The 22,329-nt window shown below is 46.0% G+C and overlaps 1 long non-coding RNA gene across 1 annotated transcript; it reads right to left on the bottom strand.

Moving 5' to 3' along the window:
• Positions 1–1,742: 1,742 nt before the first annotated feature.
• Positions 1,743–20,841, bottom strand: LOC129383020 (uncharacterized). The gene is made up of 3 exons (XR_011893125.1): positions 20,704–20,841; positions 3,573–4,448; positions 1,743–2,639 (listed from the first exon to the last, which is right to left on the bottom strand). It is a non-coding gene; the product is annotated as an uncharacterized lncRNA (long non-coding RNA).
• Positions 20,842–22,329: the final 1,488 nt, after the last annotated feature.

A 22,329-nucleotide genomic window follows, 5' to 3' on the forward strand; every position in this document is an offset into this window, starting at 1 on the left:
AGAGACCATAAACAAATCACTATACCGGCAAGGAGTTTTTAGTATTGGTCCCAGTAAAAGCCAGAAACGACGCTGGAGCAATGTGCAGTACGTGTTAGACTGCTTAAGCTGCGGTTAAACATCGAAATACTAGCTCTTCGCTAAACGAGCACTGTATTACTGCTTACCTACAAAATGGCTGCTATAACGTGAAGCTGCTGCGATCTGTTCCTGATTTATTGCTGCCATTAGCCCTCCACTACGGTCAAAAAATGTTCAGGCGACACCGGTTTTACCTGTCTGTTAAGCCATGTCTGGAAAACTGCAAGAAATCCCCATCTATCATGACGTGGACACACTCATTATACATAATTGGGGTTAACAAAGACAAAAAAGAGTTTTTTACACGCTTGTTTCGCCTTTAGCCTCCCGCTATTGGTGAAAATGTTTCGTGCCATGCCCCCTAAGCCCGTCTATCTGGCAACGTCACAAAACTGAGAGAACTCGCATTGTCAAAGTCGCGCGTACAATTTTCCAAACACACTGAAAACACTGAATCGCAAGATAGCTGTACGCCATTCGCTCTAGCTCGGAGCCAGCGGTGAGAATATATCCTGTTCTTTATATTAAATATTTCTGCGTGACAGTATCACGTAGTCGAGCCCTTTCAGCACGCATACGACATCACTTTGGCAACTCTTCTTCTCTGAAGGTCGACTTGTGCGGCATTTTTTTACTTTCTGTTGCACTCCGCCGTGGTTTCTGACCAGCCAACGCAAGCTAAGCAAGGCGAAGCCGACCAATCGCAGACGCCGACCTCACACTCTTCCTCCGAGTGCCTACGATATTTTGACGGTCAGGCTAAGAGGCCCACGATGGTCCCGAGGGTGACGAAAGGTCGGCACAGCCTTGCTGAGCTCTCTTCCGTCTCTGTGAACGTTCACTATTTGTAAATAAATCTTGCAAATAGTTTTATACGAGCGACATCTGGTGGAAGTGCCGAGTATCCGTCTTCTTCGCATTGGAGCTCCGCAGCACACGTCACATTCAGCTTGTGAAAATACCAGCTGGTGACTACACGTTGTCTACGCCTGCACCGGCGCCGTCGGCTACCCAGACCAAGTATGTTGTCCCTGCACATCCGCATAGCCCCGGCAGACACTCCGGCCTCGTTGGTATGAAGGTAGAAGAATGGCTCAGCCTGTACCAACGTGTCAGCAAGGGGAACAGGTGGGACGCGACCATAGTGCTAGCCAGTCATTTTCTATCTGGACGGAACTCCGCGCGTTTGGTTCCGAACAAAATAAGTGGAACTCAGCAGCTGGTACCTCTTGAAGCAGAAGCTGTCCGGCCTTTTTGGCAATCTATCTATTCGACAGCTAGGCGCCAAAAAGCAGCTCGCCACTCATGCCCAAAGTGCTGCTAAGCCATATGTTTGCTACATTGAAGACGACGTTGCCCCACGTCACGAAATCGACACGTCCATGGCAGAGTCAGACGCTGACGATGACAGTGCAAGATGATGCCTCACAATAGGCTAAATACCGGTGTATAAAATGAGGGCGACTTTAACGCTTTCTTTTTTTTGCGGGAAAAAATCTTTACCTATATTCCCATTTAAACAGTACATTCACTGGTGTAGCTAAATCTCACTGAAACTCTTTCCACTTCTGTGCGCTCTTTGCCTCTTGTCAGGCAATTGAATAAGAAAAACCTTAAAATGTGACCAATGCTGTTCGCCTTGAAAACAAACAAAAGTGACCTCATATATGCGACGAGAGTTTTATTGACCGGTTCAAACAACAATGTGGGTCACCCTCAGATGCTTGCGTTGGTTCATACAAAAACTTGACGTCAGAAGAATGCAATAAAATTAGAATTCAATACTTTACGTTACAAGTCCCATGAACACAGTCTGTAGAAACCATAACTGTTTGACGCTTGGTTCACTTCTCCCAGCACGCTAGTTGCCGAGAATCTACCAGAATGTGACGTCCTAATGCTTTCAAGTTTACAGTTCAGCCTTTATTGCACAGCATAGGCGAAGATGCGTAGCCCTGGAAGCAATAAACCATTTCATGTGGCCGGCCTGCCGGTCATACGGAATTCAACAGACTTTCATGGACATTTCATTAGTCCGCTTTTCAAGATTCTTGCCTCTCATTCGCGAAACAGTCCGTACGTTAGACCAGTTTGCAAGAAATCGCGTCGGTCAGTTGCGATATCGGCATAAAGAAATAACGGTAGGTTCTTGCAAAAGAGTTTTTATGAACGAACGTTCTTGTAAATTTGGTACCTTGTTGGCATGACGTACTTTGTGCACGACACGCGACTTTCTCGCTTTGGTTCGTCTAGACAAGTTATCTGTCGCGTTTTCATCTGCTTGAAGCTCCTGTGGTGGCCGAGCTGTCTTTCAAGTAGAACCAGCCATACCAGTCAGTGGGCACAGCACCATTATCTTAACCATCAAACCGGGGCGAGTTCTTTTATGGGGTATAAATCTTGCACAACACTCGCGTAGGATGACTGCTCCCGTTGCTGTCTTCTCTGCATCGCTTCTCGCCACGCCAGCAACCCCAACAGTACAGCGTGTACCAGACACAGGATGGCAAGCATGACGTAAAGGTAATCGTACGATCCGTTCATTTCACGGAAAAAACCTGCAAAGAGGAAATAATGATGAAATAGAGGCTGCCGAAATCCGTGAGATGGCACAAATTTGATTAGCGGAATCTTGTCGTCTACCAATACTGTTTCTTCAGAAGGAAAGATTGACAGTTGAGAAACTTCTTTTCCTCTGGGTATTGAACCTAGGACTAGCGGACTTCCGGGGTATTTGTTCCACCATTTGAGCTAACTGTATTTTTCTGTATTACCTGTTGAATTCTATGTCAACCAAAATGTTAATGATCGAACAGCACGCTCGTTTTATGCGTGTTGGATTTATTATTGCAATCTATTATCCCATAAAAAGTACCCAGTTTGCCAAACAGCTGAGCTGCCTGTAGGCTAACGGATGACAACTAAGGCTGAATTGATTAGCAACTCAAATAGTAAGAGCACAGAATATATGAAATACCTTGAGAATGTTTTCCGCAGAAAACATTTCCTAGATTTACTATACCTGCGTATCGAGCTGCCGACAAGTTCTGCCTTGCCCAGCCATCTCTTAGCCTCCTTGTTAGCACAATTGGCGGTGATACCTGCTTCGATCCCCAGCCGTGGAGGATTACGCAGCCGCGAATCTTTGATTCTGAGAAACTGCAGCTATGCGCTACTTATTCGAAGGGCACCAACATTTCCCTCTCTTGAAGGAGTGAGATCACATCCTTTGTGCGCGGATGTATTGTTAATTTTACAAACATGGAATTAGCTATACGTGACAGTCGGTGCGATGAAGGGGTGGGAAGAATGATCCACATCGTGCGCTAAGCGACTGGTTCGTGAATACAGACTGAAACAGAAGGTATACGCCGTTTTTAGGGTCTGGTAAGCAAAACACGTTTTGTTCACAAACAGCTTACAGTACGCCTATAAGTGCGAAATACTTTGCTTTACGGAAACATTCGACACATTAAGATGAAGGAACTCACCAATAATTGAAGGTCCTGAAAGCCACAGTGGTAATGCCAACAGTCCTCCCAAGCCGCTGCAGAAAGTGAAGCATTCCACGCCCACATGGTCCGAGACGATCACGGACTTGATGCACAGTACGTAGCCCTGCGCGACTCCCATGAATGAAGCCGCTACAACTAGGCCAGCGTACGTCGATACGTGTGTCAGCACAACGAAGCATATGGCGGCTGCTAAAAAGCTCGCCACGGCCGTTGGGGAACGAGAGCAGCTAATTTTGTCGGTTGCGAATGGAATCACCACGCGGCCAACGAGAAGTCCCACGGAGTTGTAAACCACAGCCTGCTTGCTGTCTTCGAGTGTACAACCCTTGTCGACACCGTAGGCTACCACCGTCGCGTTAAAGGTCCCGAACAAGTACTCACACATGGCAGAGTAGAATACAGCCACGTAGAAATGCCAGGTTCGCATGCTCGCCAATGTGCTTGTGAACGAACTGGTCGTTGCCCACAGGCGGTCAGCGGGAGGAAGCACCTCTGGAATATTATGTGAGGGGGCCGACGGCATTTCCTTGGAGTTGCCTAAAGGGTTTTCCGCATCTAGGTTATGTGCTGTCTTTCTACGCCTTTCGGTAAAGGCGAAAAAATGTATTCTAGTTGGGCTGGGCAGCCTGATGAACATTGTGAATGGCACTACGTGCAACAGTAGGCCTCCGGTTAAAAGAAGGCAGCCTTCAACTCCATACGTGTTCGCCAGGTGCCACAGTAGTGGTGTGCCAGCTATTCCGGAAAAAGCCCTCGTTATCCACATTATTGCGAATGCCGTACCACTATATTTCTTGAAGTAGAGAAGGATATACAGGGTGTAACCCAGCAACGCTGTGCCAATTCCAGCTCCTGCGATGAGAAAGAAATTGAACAATGGTCTGAGTGCCTATTAGAAATGAGTTTCCGAAAACAATGCATGCCTCCCAAACGAGGGTAATCATTAATAAGATAAGGTGCCAGGAATTACAACAATTACCAATGTTTGCAGTGTTGCTGTAGAAATGAAAAGACAATCACATCATAGGGGCATTTCCGGTGTAATACTGTGAACAGTACCAACGACGCCAAAGACTTTTTGTGCTTTGTGAACTGAGCTGCAAACCTTTATTTGGTTAGAAAAAAAGATCACTTGCTTGTGGCTGCGGAAGCGCAAGTTATCAGCGCAGCTATCATATCCAGCAGAACGTAACGCAACAGTGTTTAGATTTCACATTTGTGTCAAATCCACAATGGGGAGTAAGCAAAATGAGAAGCTAATTTATACATTTTAGTGCCCAGGAGTTTGCGTTGAAGTGCTTCCCAGAGTGCAGATTTCCATTCTTTCTTTGTATTACCTGCAAGATCAGGCTATTGGATGCGATATCGAGCATTAAGTGGCCGCACCATCGCCGCGTTAGATTAAATATCCAGTCGTCGGCATGCATGCTTTTCTTTGCACAGTGGGGTGCTTCTCTGTGTGCAACTTGAGTCCATTGTCTATTAATGAAACACACTACCCCTCTTAACCGATAATAGATTGCGCTCCAGTGCCAAAGTATTTCAGGAAACCATCAGAAAATTTCGATTACACCTAAACTAATTCGGCGAGAACGCATCTCGCGATCACTGTTGACGTTAATGCGATTATTATTCAAGCAAGGCCACTACACACCATATTCCTACAGACAGCTTTCCAGCGCACACCGTCTCCAAACGGACGGCGTTCGTTGCTGCTCTCGTAGATATTGTTGGCCAGCAATTGGTTTGGCAGCTATCGACAGCGTTCTGCTCGGAGCGCTTTGTTGTGCGATGGATGATCTTGCGCGACCGTATTGCGCGTGTCTTGTTGCATGTGTTGCGCGTGTCGTTGCGTACTTCGGCAGCTGAGATGGCCTTCTTAAATGACATGTTTTAACTGCAAGGGCGGCTCTGTAACCCGTTTTATATATAGTCGCGATGGGTGTCACAGAGGGCGCAATGTGCAGCTATTGTATATTGTATAGGGTAAGTTGAAATGAGTGTCTAGTGTGGAGCATTTTGTACTGAGCAATTTTTTTTTCTTTGGCGAGCACGAGTGTCCTTTTATGTGCTAATAGCAGGCACAAGCTGCACACCAATGTTGCGTAAGTAGGCTAAGAATGATAATCGCATTAAATAGCGTCAACTTCCATTCAAGGGGACAACGTTTGGCGTGCTCAAAATATGTGCTTCGGCACCGCATTCGCTATTCTTGTGAGCGCTTGTCTAACGTCTGCCTACTGTGTTGACATTGAGGTTGTGCAACTAAACAAACACAGCTTCTGGTAATCCTCCACTGGTTACAAGATGGGTATGAATTCCAAATTTTACAGCGAGGTTAACGAAGCAACCTAATCTGCGCTCTATTTCGCCACTAGTACGCAAACATATCTACTGTTCTCTTTTTCAGTAACCTGAGAAATGCATCACAGTCATTGAGTTCAGTTAAAGAAGCTATGTCACTGCGAGTGGAATCTCGCAAGCAGAATTGCAATGTTGCTTCTCCCACGGTTGTTCTTACCACGGCAACATCAAAATCGCAGCATATAATGACGGACTATGTTTCCATGATTAGGCGACCGACTGACGCTTCGAAAAAGTTACAACTGCTTGACTGCTTATAATAGCTGTCGCCAACTCGGTCTTGTGACGTTCCATGGATGAGTGCCACGTCACCCTTGAGCCTCACCGCTTTTATTTTGTTCTTGTAGCAGAGAATGAGAGTACCAAAGTGTCAGATTTCACTTTAGATGCAACTGGTTTTCTCCGTAGCGGGATCAGAACCGCATTATAAAAACACACCTCAGGCACACCTAAGGCGACAGTCATGTGACAATCACTAAGGGACAGTCTTGCAAATATAACCTTAAGATGAAGTGTACCCCGTGAGGCGATATAGGTGGTTAACTTTCCCTTCTTTGTTACCATGCAAGTGTTTTACACTAGGCTCAACCAAAATTGTCCGATATGCGCTAGTGACGCAATTATCATTACGCTAGTTTCCTGGCATCTACGAAAGATTGCGCTACTTTCTATTTGAGAGCTCTGTACCTTTAAATATCTACCTCAAAAGTGTGCACACGGAATGGAGGACGAGGTCAAGAAAGTTGGCAACGAAGCACAGATTGATTGAAAGTGCATAAAGACAGTCAGGCGTCATTAAAAAGGAAGTGAGAGCAACACAGATGGTACATTGGATTTAAAGAATCGAGGCAAACGAGAGCATGGAAGTTTACAAAAACGGGCAGGATGCAAATGCTGTACGATAACGCAAAGCTGAGTGCCTCGCTACTTGAGACCCAAAATAGCCGCGTAAGGGCAAAAAAAGATTAAAATTAAATCATGGGGTTTTACGTGCCAAAACCACTTTCTGATTATGAGGCATGCCGTAGTGGGGGACTCCGGTAATTTTGACCACCTGGGGTTCTTTAACGTGCATCTAAATCTAAGTACACGGGTGTTTTTGCATTTCGCCTCCATCGAAATGCGGCCGCCGTGGCCGGGATTCGATTCCACGACCTCCAGATCAGCAGCCTAACACCATAACCACGCGTGAGGGCAAAAACATACCGGCCAAATATGCGCCGCATGATGGAGCATGCGGGTGCTACAAAAGAAAAAAAAAACGAGAGGAAACAGCTCGGATACGACTCGGCATATCCAAATGGGATGCCAAAATATTGACGCATCGAGAGGCGCAGGAGGGAGTGTCCACCTTGGAGAAGCATACAGATTCAAGGAAGGTGGAAAGATTAACTGGTCAGCAGTCGGGATAAGTAAGGGATGATTAGAGTGCTCGTGGAAGAAAAAGTAGGGAAGAGATTGATAAAACAAGTCAATGCAAGCGTTGGTAATAGTACAGTATAGTGATAGAGGTACTAAATGCTAATGTTAAGATAGAGATCAGATAGGATAAAGGCTAGAGAGCGATAGATAATGGAAAACTTCCATGAATAAAGCAGGCTATAGTTGAGTCCAACTTTAGAAAAGAAGGAGAGGCCGCGCCAAGATGACCGAAGCGCGACAGTCGATTGCCTTCGCGACAAAAGAAATAGTCCCGCTCAAAAAGTTGTGCTTCTACAGCACGCTAATCTCGGTATAAACACGCCTTTTCTTTATCTTGATGACTGGTTTGGTAGAGCTCTCGTGATTGGAATGCAACAGCACATGCCGGATTGCGAGAGAAAAATAGCCCCACGCTTTCTACAACGCTGCGCGTCGTCTGCTTTTTAGGTTCATTGCAAGGAACAAAAGTAGAAAGATCAGCTCTGCATGGCTTTTGCGCTACGTTACATGTCAACGGAAGGTTAACTACTCGTTTCCCGCGCTTGAAATGGACCATTTGCTACGTAACAAGTACCTGAAAAATGCATTTACGGAAACCATTATAAACCTGGGATGAGACGACGATCGAGACAGGAAAGGTTCACAAATGCTTCATCGATCGTATTAAATAAATAAGAAAAATGATGGTTTGAGATCGCATCAGATTTATATTTTTTAGGAGGCTTGGTGCTTTTACAAAGTTATTTTCAAGAATGTGATAGTTTTTTCTTAATTTTCCTTCCCTTTCACGGTAACTTTTTTTATTTTCTTGCGCATCTGCATTTTTTCAAGTTCACAAGTGGTGTTCCGTGCGAGTTTTCCGCCACAGAGCCCAGCAGAGTGACGTCGGAACGCGAGCCTTTGCTGCCGAACGATCCCTGTGTCGCCTTGGTCTCCACCACACCAATGAACGTTGGCAAGTAGACCAAGAGCGGCCACATCCTGAAAAGCAATTCAGGCAGAATGATCTCGACTATTACACGTATTGGGGTAACAGAGAGTCTGAACGCAGCGTGGAGGACACGAGCGAGTTTGTCGTCGAGATTCCCGTCGTCAGTGAAAGCATAGTGTTCAGGGTAAGGAGGGATGTCAAAGCTTCGCATTTTTCGGGTGGCAAACTGTCGACTCCCTTGCGAAAGCACCCACGAAATGCGGAGAAGAGAAGACGAAGCACGAAATATGCAGCTTGACGTTGTGCGCGCTGAGGTCATGAGTGTACGATTTCTTTCGCCGCTCCGAGATACCGACGGTGCAGAAGATAACCAACAAGTTCTAGAAGAGTATGGATCTCCCATCACTGAATCGGGTTAATGTGCGTCGCCTGCTTGCTGAAATCGGCTTGAAGCACGAGAACAGGAGCCCCAACTCGCTGCTTGTCGACCGGGATGACATCACCGAACGGCGGAATTGTTACCTTCCTAACCTGGAGCGCTACCGGGCGAAAGGCCGAAAGTTCCTCTTCCTGGACAGGGGCATGGGTGACGGCGGGACACACTTGGTCGATAGTGTGGACACACACCGTGATGCAGAAGCGCGATTGCCTGCACGCCCGGGAAAATGGCCTTTCGACGGGTCTGAAACAATCTTCTGGGAAAGGCCAACGCCTGATCGTGACGCACATCGGCCGCAAGAATAGCTTTGTCGACGGCTGCTTGGATGTATTCCGATGCCAAAAGACCGCCGATTACCAAGAGGAAATGGACGGCAATCGCTTCGATGGTTGATTCAATGACGTTCTGCAGAAATCGCCAGCTGATAGCGTCATTGTTTTTGCCAATTCACTTTACCATACCTGCAGAGAAGAGAAATTGCCAGAAGACGGCCTGGATAAAGGGGAAAAATACAACAAGTTGCTCCCAAGCAAGAACATCGCCTACAGTGAAAGGATGCTGAAGAAACGGCTATTTGAGTTGGTGGCATTTGTTGAGTCAAGCTTTCTGAGCTACATCGTAGACAATGTAGCTGCAAGGGCGGGTTGCATTCTACTCAGGCTCCCGGGACCCTACCACTGCGAATTTCAGCCCATTAAGCTATTGTGGGCAAACGTCGAAATTGACAGCTGCGGACAACTGAGACTTCAAGCTGTCCACGGTCAAAGACGTCTTGAGAGGAAAAATCAATAACGTAGTGGCGGAAGGCTATAGGAAGAACACCTACCACGTGATGTACCTGCAGGCAACATTCAGACTTGACACGACCGGAAGTGACTACGTCCAACCCATTGTCATCAAACTGGGCGAAGACGATACTGAAGAAAGCGACTCCGACTACGAGCTGTCCGGCATTGAGCTACTCGACGAAGCATAATGGTTTCTTATTAACTGAAGCGGTCGGCACTGGACGCATGAAAGAAGACGAAGCAATGGGCTAGGGGAGAAGTGAGGAGGAAGAAGTTGGAATAAAATAGCAGACGACACCCGTCTCACTGAGTTTACGTCATTTCTGCTGCCGTTCTAGTTAGGAACGCTACATTTTGGCGCAGGCGACAGTTTTCGAAGGCCAGCCATGCGGGTTACGTTTTTCGTCGACGAGGCGTCATGGGAGTCTGTTGTGTTCACCCGCTACCAAGTGCATGGTGAGCCAGTGACGGACGTTCCTGTCGAAGTTAGTTCTACTGCGCTGATCAACGTGGTGGTGCAACAAGCTGCAATCAGCCACCAAGCCCTCGTGCAAACAGGATCGGTGACAGTGAATCTACAACTACAGACACTGAGCGAACTCGTTCTCGAACCCATACGACGTGGCCCCATCACAGAGGAAACGCCTGCCTGGAAGGTTAGCCTAGACTTGACTGTTATGGAACTGCAAAGGCACAATATGCAATAGATCTTAATTATGAGAACTTTCGCCCAAGCGCTTTATCGAGAGCAATCAGCACGAGGCATTGTTGAACCGGATGTTTTTGAAGGAAACTCGCAAAGTGCGCACTACTGGCTGTGGTTTTTCGAGTATGCCTGTGACAAGAATATGTGGCACTCCGACAACGCAAAGATTTTGAATATGCGCCGCTATTGGGCGGTATAGCCAGAAAATGGTATGATGTGCAACTCATGCATCATGGAACAACATGTTGGGAACTGTGGAAAAGCAACTTTTTAGCGGCTTTCGAAGGCAACGCAGTAGAAAGAAGGGATACGGCACTACGCCTCAGGTATACAGGTGGCTCTCTGCTTGAGTACTGTCTTGAGAAGCGTCGCCTATTGTATTCTGCAGAACCGAAGCTGTCGTCTTCTGCTGCTTTAGCTTTGATAATGCAAGGGTTGTGTATCGAGATCCGTAGTCATGTCCAGCTCAAAGGTCCAAGCGCATTTGATGACCTTCTCAACTTTCTACAGACCTCAGTGCCAAAAATTACATTGAGAAGACAGTCAGGTGGTAGAACAGAGCAACTTGATTCCCGTAAACTGAGTGAGCATCTAGAGTCGTTGCCGTTATCTGAATGTGAAGATAGCTTCATACACAAATCCCTGGGAAGCGTGAATCATGACTGTGAGGATGGTGAAGAACCAATTACCGCAGTTCGCGGCAACCTACTTCCACACAATGTCTACCGTGGATAACAAGCCCCAGAAGAAGAGCTTCAGTGAGACAGTGTATTAGGTGTCGTCAAGCTTATTGTATGCCCCAATTAAGGTAGATGGCATTGAAGTGAAGGCTCTCGTTGACAGTGACGCTTCGGTTTCAATTATCAACAAGACTCGAGTGGATGCCGGTCGTCTGCATGCTGGTAGAACATTGCGTGTTCAGGCCTACGATGGGTCAGTGACCATGCATAGTGAATGGGTAACCCTGGCTATTGAATTTCAAGTACATGCTATTACCAGTGACGTATTGGCTATTCGAAATGTCACCTACGATTTTCTTTTGTCCCGTCCAGACATGAAAAAACTTAAGATAGATGTCTATTGGGATTACAAAGTAATGGCCGAAACACGATAAGAACAGAAGATCCTAGCGATGAACCTAGTTCATCAAGGCTAATTTTTCACCAGGAAGACATCAAGGCGAAGTACCCAGAGATTACATGCAAGGGTAGCTACCCTCCAGCAATGAAATAACATGTCGTTCCTTTCGAGCTCGCAGAAAAAACCGGGGTTCGTAGAACCCCCTATAATATATCCAGAGATAAAAAGGTGTGGCTAAAAAAGGAGTTGCAAGAAATGTTGGACTCAAGTATTATCCCGCCTTCTGCATTCCCATTTGCTTATCCCATACCTATTGCACCAAAAGAAGACGGGACATTCCGTCTCTGCACAGACTACCGGGCTCTCAATCGTCAAACTGAATTGATACCTTATCCAATGCCGAGAATCGACGACATCATTGACGAAACTGGTGGCTGACATTGTTTTTCACGAATAGACCTCTGCAAAGGCGTTTGGCAGATTCCACCAAGTGAAGACACGAAGAAGTACACCGCGTTTATAACCCAATTTGACTAGTTTGAGTACAACCGCCTACAATTTGGTTGGAAAAACTCCCCTACGTGGTTTCAGAAGATTATGACGGGCATTTTGAAACCTTACCTGGGAATATTTTGCAATGTGTACATCGACGACATCATCATCTACTCAAAGACAAAGGAAGAACACCGTAGTCATCATTCAGAGTTCTTCACGCTCTCAGTCTTGCCCAACTCAAGGTCAACCTCAGGAAAAGTGCATTCTTTCAAGATACCGAAGTATTTCTTGGCAGGGTGTTTGACGGACACACTAAAAGCACTAAGCAAGAATTGGTAGAGAGAATCTCCAAGTTGGTAAAGCCTTATGACGTGCGCGTGTTTCTTGGCCTAGCAGGACACTTTAGGGCGTTTATCAAAGACTATGCAGTGAGAACAAGGTGTCTCACACGTTTAACTCAGAAAGACGTGCCTTTTCATTGGGACGAGAAGTGCGAAGCTGTCTATCGTGAGCTTGTAAAACTAATATCATCGGACCCCATCTTGTGAATACCAGATTTTTCTCTGCTTTCCGTGCTGAACACGGGCGCATCACACTATGCTACCGGTGCAGTTCTACAGCACAAACCCTCTAAACAAGCTTATCAAATCAAACACTACGTTGTGGGGGGTACTACAGCTATACCGTGAAACCTGCCGAAATCAATTACTCTACCACAGAAAAGGAAGCTCTGGCCGCCTTAAAAGCTGTGAAATACTTTCGTACTTAGCCGGAAGGTGCCAAATTCATACTTTTCACGGACCATCAAGCACTGACTCAACTTCTGAGCATGGCCCAGCCAAGAGGCCACATTGCTGGATGGGTGAACTATCTGCAACAATTTGATTTCGTAATTTCGCACCGTCCTGGCCCACTCCTCACTGACGCTAACGCACTATCAAGATTACTTGTACACGAATCAAGCAAGCATCCAGAGGCAATCAATCATATTAAGCTATGGGAAGGTACAGAAGAGCTCCAATTTATCAATGGAAGGTATCACGTACCACCAACTATGATTCCAAAGATTCATCTATACCACGACACTCCTGGATCGGGCAGACATGATGGCTTCTGGGCCACCTATAAGAAATTGCTCATGATATTCACATGACCGGGCATGAAAAACGACATCAGCCATTACATCCGCACAGCCACCTCTGCCAGGTCAGCAAAGTTAAATTCAAGCAATCGACAGACGTTATGACAAGTGCTGAATATTAATGCGTCCCGTTCGAAGTAATTCATTTGGACTTCGCGGAGCTCAAGAATAAGGGGGAAGGAGTCATGTGAACGCAAGCTTTCTTGCTATCCATAGATGAGTGCACAAGGACGATTGCGGCTAAAGCTGGAAAAGAACACGCAAACAGCGTAATAGATCTCCTCAAGGCTGAATGTTTTAAACACACAAAGACGATCGTCTGCGACAACGGGCCTGCTTTCCGGAGTGCCAAATTATCGAAGTTGGCACAGGAGCATGACATAATGATCAAGTATTCTTCTCCATACCACCCGGCAGCAAACGGCCTGGCGGAACGTGCCATACGAGACATCAAACAGTATCTCAAGATGTATCCAGACTTTGCCGGTGGCTGGAAGTGCTGTCTCGAGGCCGCTGTGAAACATCACAACAGATCGTACACCACTGATTTAGGCTGCAGGCCTCGTTTTGCAACTTCGGGTACAGCGCCCACACTTCCTGCAGATCTTGAGCTAGGCCTCCTAGAGAACCTCGATCTCGCAGAAGTAAGGAAAACTGTCAAAGAAGAGGAGGTCTACAAGCGCCGTATGAAGCGAAACTTTGATAAACGGCACAGTAGCCAAGTACCGGACATACATCCTGGAGACAATGTCCTTGTAAGGAAAGGAGCTGTGCCTTCAAATTCTAAATTTTGCGGACCATTTCAAGTGATTAAGACTGCATGTCAGCATGGAATATTGAAGAATGTCTGGTACACCGGAGTCTCGGGTCAAACGGAGTGCGCCTCTATTGTAAAGATATTCAAGTATTACCCCAGGAGGTGTAATTAAAAGAAGTCCGGAAGAGTGAAGCGGTCTGCCCTGGACGCATGAAAGAGGAGGAAGAAATGGGCTAGGAGAGAAGTGAGGAGGAAGAAGTAGGAATAGGATGGCGGGCGACACCCGTCTCACTGAGATTGTCATTTCTGCTGCCGTTCTAGTTAGGAACGCTACATTAACGAAGGAAGAGCCATTATTAGGTCTACCGGCACTTTCCCGTTGGTTCGCAGATTCCAACCATTCATCCCATGACCACTTAAATAAGTGCGCAGTTCATTTCATGACATATTTCTTTTAATGAAAGCTCAATTCTGAAGAAAGAATGGTCTGCACGCATTGTGCTCAATTTAAGTAGTTGCATGGAAACATGCTTAAATGCTGGCAGATCAAGTGCGAACACAATTATTAACATTGAATAACTACGTGGGGCCAAAAATGCTCATTCGGGCAGCCACCGTCTAGCTTGACAGGCCCTAAGGTGAAATATCAGTAGTGAACGCGAAATTGACAGCCACTGCTAGCAGGATGCACGTGAAAGCACTTTCATGAATCTGCGTTGTTTATTTTGGTTATCTGGCTCAGGCAAATATTGTAAATAAGAGAACAATTATGAAACAGCATTAGCTTGGTGAGTTCCAAATGCTCATTCGGGCAGCCATTGCCATGTTGACAGGCGCCTAAAGGCTAATAAATGCAGCCAAAGAATAACAAAAACACACCTTTGGTTCAGTTTACTCCACTGCACAGTCATTGTCGATTGCATTAAGTCACGTGAACAAATAATAGCAATGCAAGCATAGTTGCATGCCTCTGTTAGGAGGCCTGATTCCAGGTAGTTGTGTTGGCCCTATTGTTCGTTACAGCCTATTGAGATGAATAATGCCAATGTGAGAAGGCCTAAAATATTCTGTCGAGCAGCCACCGTCGATCTTGACGGGCCCCATGGCGAAATACCATTAGTGGGGGGACACACTCTTGAAAAGAATCTTCAGCAGTGCGAACTTGAAAGCGCAGCCACGTCGTAGCCATTGTTGGTGAAATATCAGTTGTCAACGCGAAGTTGACATCCACTGTTAGCAGCTTGCATGCCAAAGCACATTCGTGTGGTTCCATTGAGTTTCTTTAATCTGGCTCAGGCAAGTGATGCGAATAAGACGAGAATTTTAAAACGTCATTAACTTGGTGAGGCCCAAATTACTAATTCGGGCAGCCACCGTCGAGCTTGACTGGCCCCTTGGTGAAATAGCAGTAGTTAGGGGCACGATTGAAAGACATTGTTAGCAGGCTGCACTTCAAGCGCAGTCATATAGTAGCCATTGTAGCGGAAACAGCAGTTGTCAACGCAAAATTGACGCCCACTGTTAGCAGCTCGCATGCGAAAGCAATTCATGTGGTCCCGTTGTTTATTTTGGTTTTCTGGCTCAGGCAAGTAATTCGAACAAGAGAACAAGTATAAAACATGATTAGCTTCGTGAGGCCCTAATACTAATTCGGGCAGCCATCGTCGAGCTTGGCTAACCCCTTGGTGAAATAGCAATAGTTGGGGGAACGCTTGAGAGGCACCTTTAGGATTCTGGACTTCAAATCGCAGTCATGGCGTAGCCATTGTCTAACTTGTTTATCTAACTGGGTACGTAAGGTGAATGCAAGCATGGTTATTAGGCCTGATTAACCCTGCTAGCTTTCTTTCACCAAAAGATGCCGAGGGTTTTATTGAGGCACTTTGCTCATTGCAGAAGCCGTGGGCAAAGCGATGGCTAAATTCAGGGAATGAAATAGGCAATGTAATAAATGACGAAACCTGCAAAAGCTCTCAGTGCACTGGTTTGCTGGGTTTGAATTACTGAAAAATTCATCTGTAATAATGAAGGCTGTAGACGAGAAATGAAACCCCACTGCACAATATTGTTCATGTTGAAAATTTGTACGACCATATGCGATGGACAACGAAACGGTCTGTTTATAAAGACTGGAAGCGTGGAATAGGCAACAACATAGAAAGCGGCTGTTTTACAATATGGCACTCTTTCATGTGCGTTTCTAGCGAGTTCTCGCATGCGCTGATAAATAAGTATATCAGCAAGGGTAAGAGGCAAATTTACTGTGCAATCCACGCGATGCTTTAACAAAATGTACCTGCAAACTTTTCTTTTGTCATAGCTGACAGAACTTCCTTTTGTGCAAGTTGGTTATTCACTTTGTAACAACGCAAGCAGCAAGGAAAGAAAACGCAGCGAGAAGGCCGACGAGAGAGGAATGTTTTAGAATGAAGAGGCCAGCCCGGATATCCACAGGACTTGGTGCTCTGAATGAGCCGAGTTAATGAAATTGCGAAAAAGACGTTGCTGAAAGCAAACTTACAGAAACAATTGTTATTAGAAATAAAAGGACCGAAGTAAGAATAAACACAAAGACGCACGGAAGCAGGCACATAGTCACACACATGCACACAAACGCGAAAACTAGGAAGATCTCCAATATGAAGAAATGGCGCAATTAAAAAAAATATACCCAAACGCAAGAAAACACGTGCACATTTACGAACAGATGTCGCTAGAGGTATTAGGAGTCCATTCACAGGCTGCTGTGCCTAACACTGTAAGGTTGCACGGTAATGATACACAGAGGTGTCTTTGAAATCTCCGTTCAGTTTCGTTTCCTAGTACAGTGGGTATGGGCTCTACCGCTCGGACGGCACCAGTATGGACGCGTTTCTTGGTATTTGGAAAATGACCCAGTCGAATGAAAAAAAAGAAGGTTGTTCTAGCGTACTATTCCGCCATTGCAGCTGAAGTTCGGAACGTGGTCCGCAGTTCGTAGGTGGTGTGTGGTTATGGAGAGGGCTAAACGTATTTATTTAAAGCATATTTAGGTATTCAAGTGAGGACCCCCAGTACCACAAGCTAGTCATGGTTACTGCCATGAGCTCTGCATCCTCTCTGCGTCCTCGCTCTTAGTCGTGATTTTCCGCATGCCGCTAGCCTTGATAAGTGCGAGCGGGCACTTCTACACCGTATTTGCCATTTCGCGAATAGCAACTACTACTTATATATAATTAAACTAATAATTACCCCACTGTGCCCTGCCTACAACGTACGGGGGGACATAGCGCCCTTAATGTGGTCTTGCAGTTTATTTGCATCAGAAAACAACGCCATAATATCCGTATTCAACATATTGACCAGGAAAACCATGCCTTGAGGTATGGCTTCTATTTAGCCCACGGACTTGCGTTGCCAGGGCGTGCGGCGGGGCGCAGACGCCTTTATCCTTACATTTCGTATTCATAAACAATCGTTTTTCTGGCCCCACTTCAAGTTTCACCAGGCGTGCCTCCAGGTTCTGTCCTTGGCCCTCTCCTATTCCTAATATACATTAATGACCTACCCCTGCACGCATATTCAAATATCCGCAGGTTTGCTGACGACTGCGTTATTTATCGAACAATTGCTAGGCCATCGGACCGAATCATATTGCAGCGTAACCCGGCAATATCATACAATAGTGCGGTGACTGCCTAATGTCCTCGAACCTTGATAAATGCAAACTTGTTTCCTTCACTTGGCGGCTTCTTCACCCGCTTTGCTTCTATTACAATAACGCTCATATACCTCTTGAATCGGTAACTAGTTATAGATTTAGGTGCACGTTAAAGAACCCCTGGTGGTCCAAGTCATTCCGGAGTCCCTCACTGCCGCGTGTCTCATAATCAAATTGCGGTTGTGGCACGTAAAACCCCATAATATAAACACGGACAAGGGAGGACACAGGACGAGCGCTCGTCCCGTGTCCTGTCTTGTGCCTGTTCTTTGCCGCTGTTTTAAATATGAATGATCTGTAGCAGCTAGCTCGCACCCAAGCCCTTCTGAGCCCCATAATTAATTTTTTTAAAGTTATAGATACCACAGAGCGACTGTAATCTTGGAAGTCGCGTGTTCCTATCACCACGTCATCAGCTAAGAAACATTGTGTTTCCTAAAACGAAACGCTTCAAAACATGTAAAACTACTTGCTTAAAATTCATTAGTCAAACCTAAGTTTCAGCACTCATCTCCCTTTTGGAGCGCACCCGAAGTAGGTATCACAAACATCACAAATTGTGACGCAAGTTTCACAACTAGCCATCACTTGCGCTTGAGGTCAACTATGAAGGCAGTGTCCAGTGTCCGAAGTGCTTCGTTCCTTCGTCTGCAGCGGATGCCCGCCATATAGTTTGAATTTGCCCTGGGACAAAGGCAATAATCTAAAGTTAACTAAAATGTGCGAAACTGAACAGTGATCAAACAGAGGATTATAAAACATTCATTATGGGCAACACCAATTTCATAAGTCGCTATTGCAGTATCTCTATGAAGCGGGCCTGCTTACTTATATTTCGTTTCATACAGATGTTATACCGCGTCAAAACCCAAGCGGGAAAAGTTATATTTAGCTCCCGCTTCCTGTTTCACTTCACTTTTATTTCCTTAAAGACCCTTCACTGGGGGTATTTCATAAGGGGTGGGGTTTGCAAATGTTGTTTGTACTAAATTGTGGGCCGCATGAGTGCAAGGAATAATATTAGTATTAAGCTTCTCAGCAAACGTCGGCAAATAGGTGATTTTGGCGATGTGACGGGGCAGGCCGTTCCAGTAGGTTCATGATCGGCAAAAGAAAGATGTAGAGAAGGTTGCAGTGTGGCTGCGTGGACGGGTTACTTGCAAGGAATGCCCTGTATGCAAGGAATGGCGAGGGGATGGGGCCAACACATATGGTGAATGATGAAGCGAGCTGTAATAAAGCTTATGAAAGAGGATTAACGAACCAACGCGACGCCGTCATGGTAGCATGTTTAAGGCAGACTGTGCTTTTAGTAGCGATACTCTGGTGTTATAAGAATACGAAGAATGAGTTAATCTCGTCACCCGATTCTGAATTCTTTCGACTGCATTGATAAGGTAAGTTTGATGAGGTGACCAGATGGGGGATGCGTATTGGAGTTTAGGACGTCTGTATCTATCGGTATGTCATGCGCGTTTCATCCTTGAATGGCCAGTGTAAAGTATTGCTACTATATTTCCATCAGCGCTCTGCGTCACTGTCTCTCGTTTCGTAACTTCTTTTAGTGCTCACTTAATCGTGCGCTTTACATCATCCCTGCAGCTCACATATCTCATCGCACTGGTCGCGCTCTGCAAGTTTCTCGCCAAGGAACCCGTATTAAACCATTTAGTGCTCGATGTTTTCTCAAGGCAGTCAAAGACTGGAACGGCCTGCCCCGGAACATTGCTACTATCCTGCCCATAAAGCTCCTCGCAAAACCTCAGAAATGACCTTGCACTGTAGATGAACGTGACAAGTATGCCTTCTGTACCAACGCACCCGTTATCTAATCTCCTCTCGCGTGTACTTAAGGAAAAAAAGTTAACAGTCGCTTTAGCATATGCTAAAGAGGATGAAGGCGAAAGCCTTCGCGCTCACGAGACATTCATTAAGTTAATTGACGTCCTAAAGATTATATAATTATTGGGCTTTTACGTCCCAAAACCAGGATCTGATGATGAGGTGCGCTGTAGCGGGGTGGCTCCGGAGATTCAGACGACCTGGTGTTCTTTAACGTGAACTTAAATATAAGTACACGGGTGTTTCCACCCCCATCGAAACGCGGCCGCCGTGGCCGGAATTCGATCCCGCGGATTTTGTGCTTAGTAGCCCAGCACCATAGGCACTAAGCATCAACGGCGTGTAGTTGGCGTTCACTTCCAAATGCCCTGTAACATCGTATTAGTTGTTTTCTAGCGCCATAGATCGTGGGTTCGGGTGCATTAATTACCTATATCCTAATGTACTGTACGTTAATTAACGTCACCTTCATTACCGCTAAAGGTCGTGAGTTCGACTCCAACCACTGGTCGTGGGTTTGACCATCAATGGCGACACCATCAATTTGGTGCCACTGAATTTTGCTCCCACCAAAGGTCAATGCTTCGAGTGCCTTAACTCTATCTTAATTAACTTTGGCTTAATTACCACCAATAGTCGTGGGCACGACTCCCACCAGAGGTTGTGTGTTCAAGTGCCCTAATTAATCTTATCCTAATTAGCTGTACATTAATTAATTTCGCCTTGATTCACACGAAAAGTCGTGGGTCCGACTCCCGCCAGTGGTCGTGGGTTGGTCCATCAATGGCGACACCATCAATTTAATACCACTCAATTTTGGTGCCATGGAAGGTCGAGGATTCGACTCCCACCAAAGGTCATGGGTTCGATTACCACCAATTGTTGTGGGTGGTGGAATCAATTTTGATATCATGACGCCGGGCGGTCAATGTTTTATAACGTTGGACAACGGATTTTTCGACACATGAGACATTAAGGCTTTCGGCTTAAAACGAATGAATGAATGGGTTTTTTTAAATGTTATGTATGCAGCCTGTATCGATGTGTTTTGTGCGTGATGTGCATCAGTGACATAGACTGTGCGTATAATTTCACGTCTCGCCATTCATTCTCAACTAGACTTGCACGCAAGGCGCGTCCCCTGGCGTTAATCTCCAGGATTCATTAAAGAGCATCTTTTTTCTGTAACACGCGATGCAAGGCAATGACATATGTCGTCGCGTGTAGCCCGCACGCTAACGTCGCAGCTCCTACCAGATACGTATAACTGCATACATATGTACACATGTAGACATTCGCATACACGTAGAAATACCTTCCCGTGAATTTAAGGAATGAATGGGATGCCATTTACTTTTCTATATATTTTTATACATCCAAGATACACTATAGCGTTCGGTGGAGCTGTGGAGCGGCAGAGCGTAAAATGCGCGCAGTCATACCATGAAGCACGCCGAACGTAAACGCCAACCAGGAAATGTTTGGAGCGAAGGCGGACGCCACGAGGCCAAGTGAAGCCAGGAAGCCTCCCGCTAGGGTGATGTGATAGACGGACACCTTATGTTGAAGCTGGCCAACCACTAAACCTGCAAAGTTATCGAAAGACGACGTTAGTGCGAGGAGTTGCTATAAGGACTCGCATAATTACAAAAAAAAAGAAACATTCGAACTCACTATAAATTATGCTAGTTACTCAATAGGGGACTCCAATAATTCCGACAACCATGTGCTGCCGTCAGGCGACGCTGATTTCCGGCCACCAGTGTTAGGCATAGTGATCAGTAGGCTCCAGTAGCCGGGTAGCCGGTTACCTGCTCCTTTGCACGCATGCATGCATGTGTTTTTAGGTTTCGCAATGGTGTTTAACCGAAATTCGACATGCCAACCTACACCTGCGTGCGCCAATGCAAACACTTCCACGTCTACCCTGTTCCGGCCGTAAGGCGTGGATAAGAGCGCAAAATTAAGTACGGCGTTCAACGCACCGTCTTCACATGTGATATAGGACGTTTTGTGGCTTTGCCAACGGTAACATTGCCAATAGTAACAAAACATGTAACACATTTAAACGCGACAGCTTTGACTCACCAGTGCAGTGTATTTGGAGGAATGCGCAGAGCGTTTGCGACCCCAATCTTCGTAACGAGCTGCGTCACTCGCCTAAATTCGTGTAGGCGACGGCAGTCACGTTTATTGAGCCAAGGATGATATGCCGGGGCAACGGTGGCCGCGAACAGATGACCGGATTGTGTGGCTGAATACTCTTGCATTTGCGAGACCAATTTGACCGAGGCAGATCATGATCGCTCGGACTGCTACGCCAGTGCACAAAATGTCACAGCATGCCACGCTTCTTGATTTATTCGCAATTTGCCTTTAGTTTGGAATGACGGAATGTGAAATTACGTAACACTTGACAAAGCTTGTACCTCTCGCCTTGCAACCTTGAACAATGCCTCCGTGGGACAGGTGCCGGAGCATGCCAAGGTATTCCCCCTGTCCCCTCAGGGGAAACAAAGCTTGCGCCCGGAGTACCATGGTATGCGACGAACACGGCGTGTATATCTAAGAATACCAGAGCAGACTCATTGAGACCCGTAGCACAGCGCGCGCGACCCAAGAAATTTCTACGGACATTCTGCGTCCACCCACATGACTATCTTTCCTGGTGGTGCCTGGAACCCTCTATGCGCACTGGGTTGTCGGAAGTAGGCAAGATCTCGATTAAAACGAACTTCTTTCATTGGTCCCAGAACAGACAAATCTGAATAATGCCGGAAGAATTAGCCATACACATTGAAAATGTTGTAATAAATCGAAATTCTCCTTCAGAGGCAGCAAAACTTTCAACTGACGATTTTTTTTTTTTTCATTCAACAAGGCACTTGAAATTCTGACTCGATAATAATTTGCTATTAAATGACAAGGTACTTGTAGCTGGCAGAAGCCGCTAAAGATGTATTGTATCTCGATTACACGCCACTTATGGCAGCGGTGTTGGCTTCAGACATAATTTAGTTCTGGCGTCGAATGCCCCTCAAACGAAGAAACATTCGTACGCATAAGGC

The sequence above is a fragment of the Dermacentor andersoni genome, chromosome 3 (genome assembly GCF_023375885.2).
Source record: "Dermacentor andersoni chromosome 3, qqDerAnde1_hic_scaffold, whole genome shotgun sequence".
Taxonomy (NCBI): Eukaryota; Metazoa; Arthropoda; class Arachnida; order Ixodida; family Ixodidae; genus Dermacentor; species Dermacentor andersoni.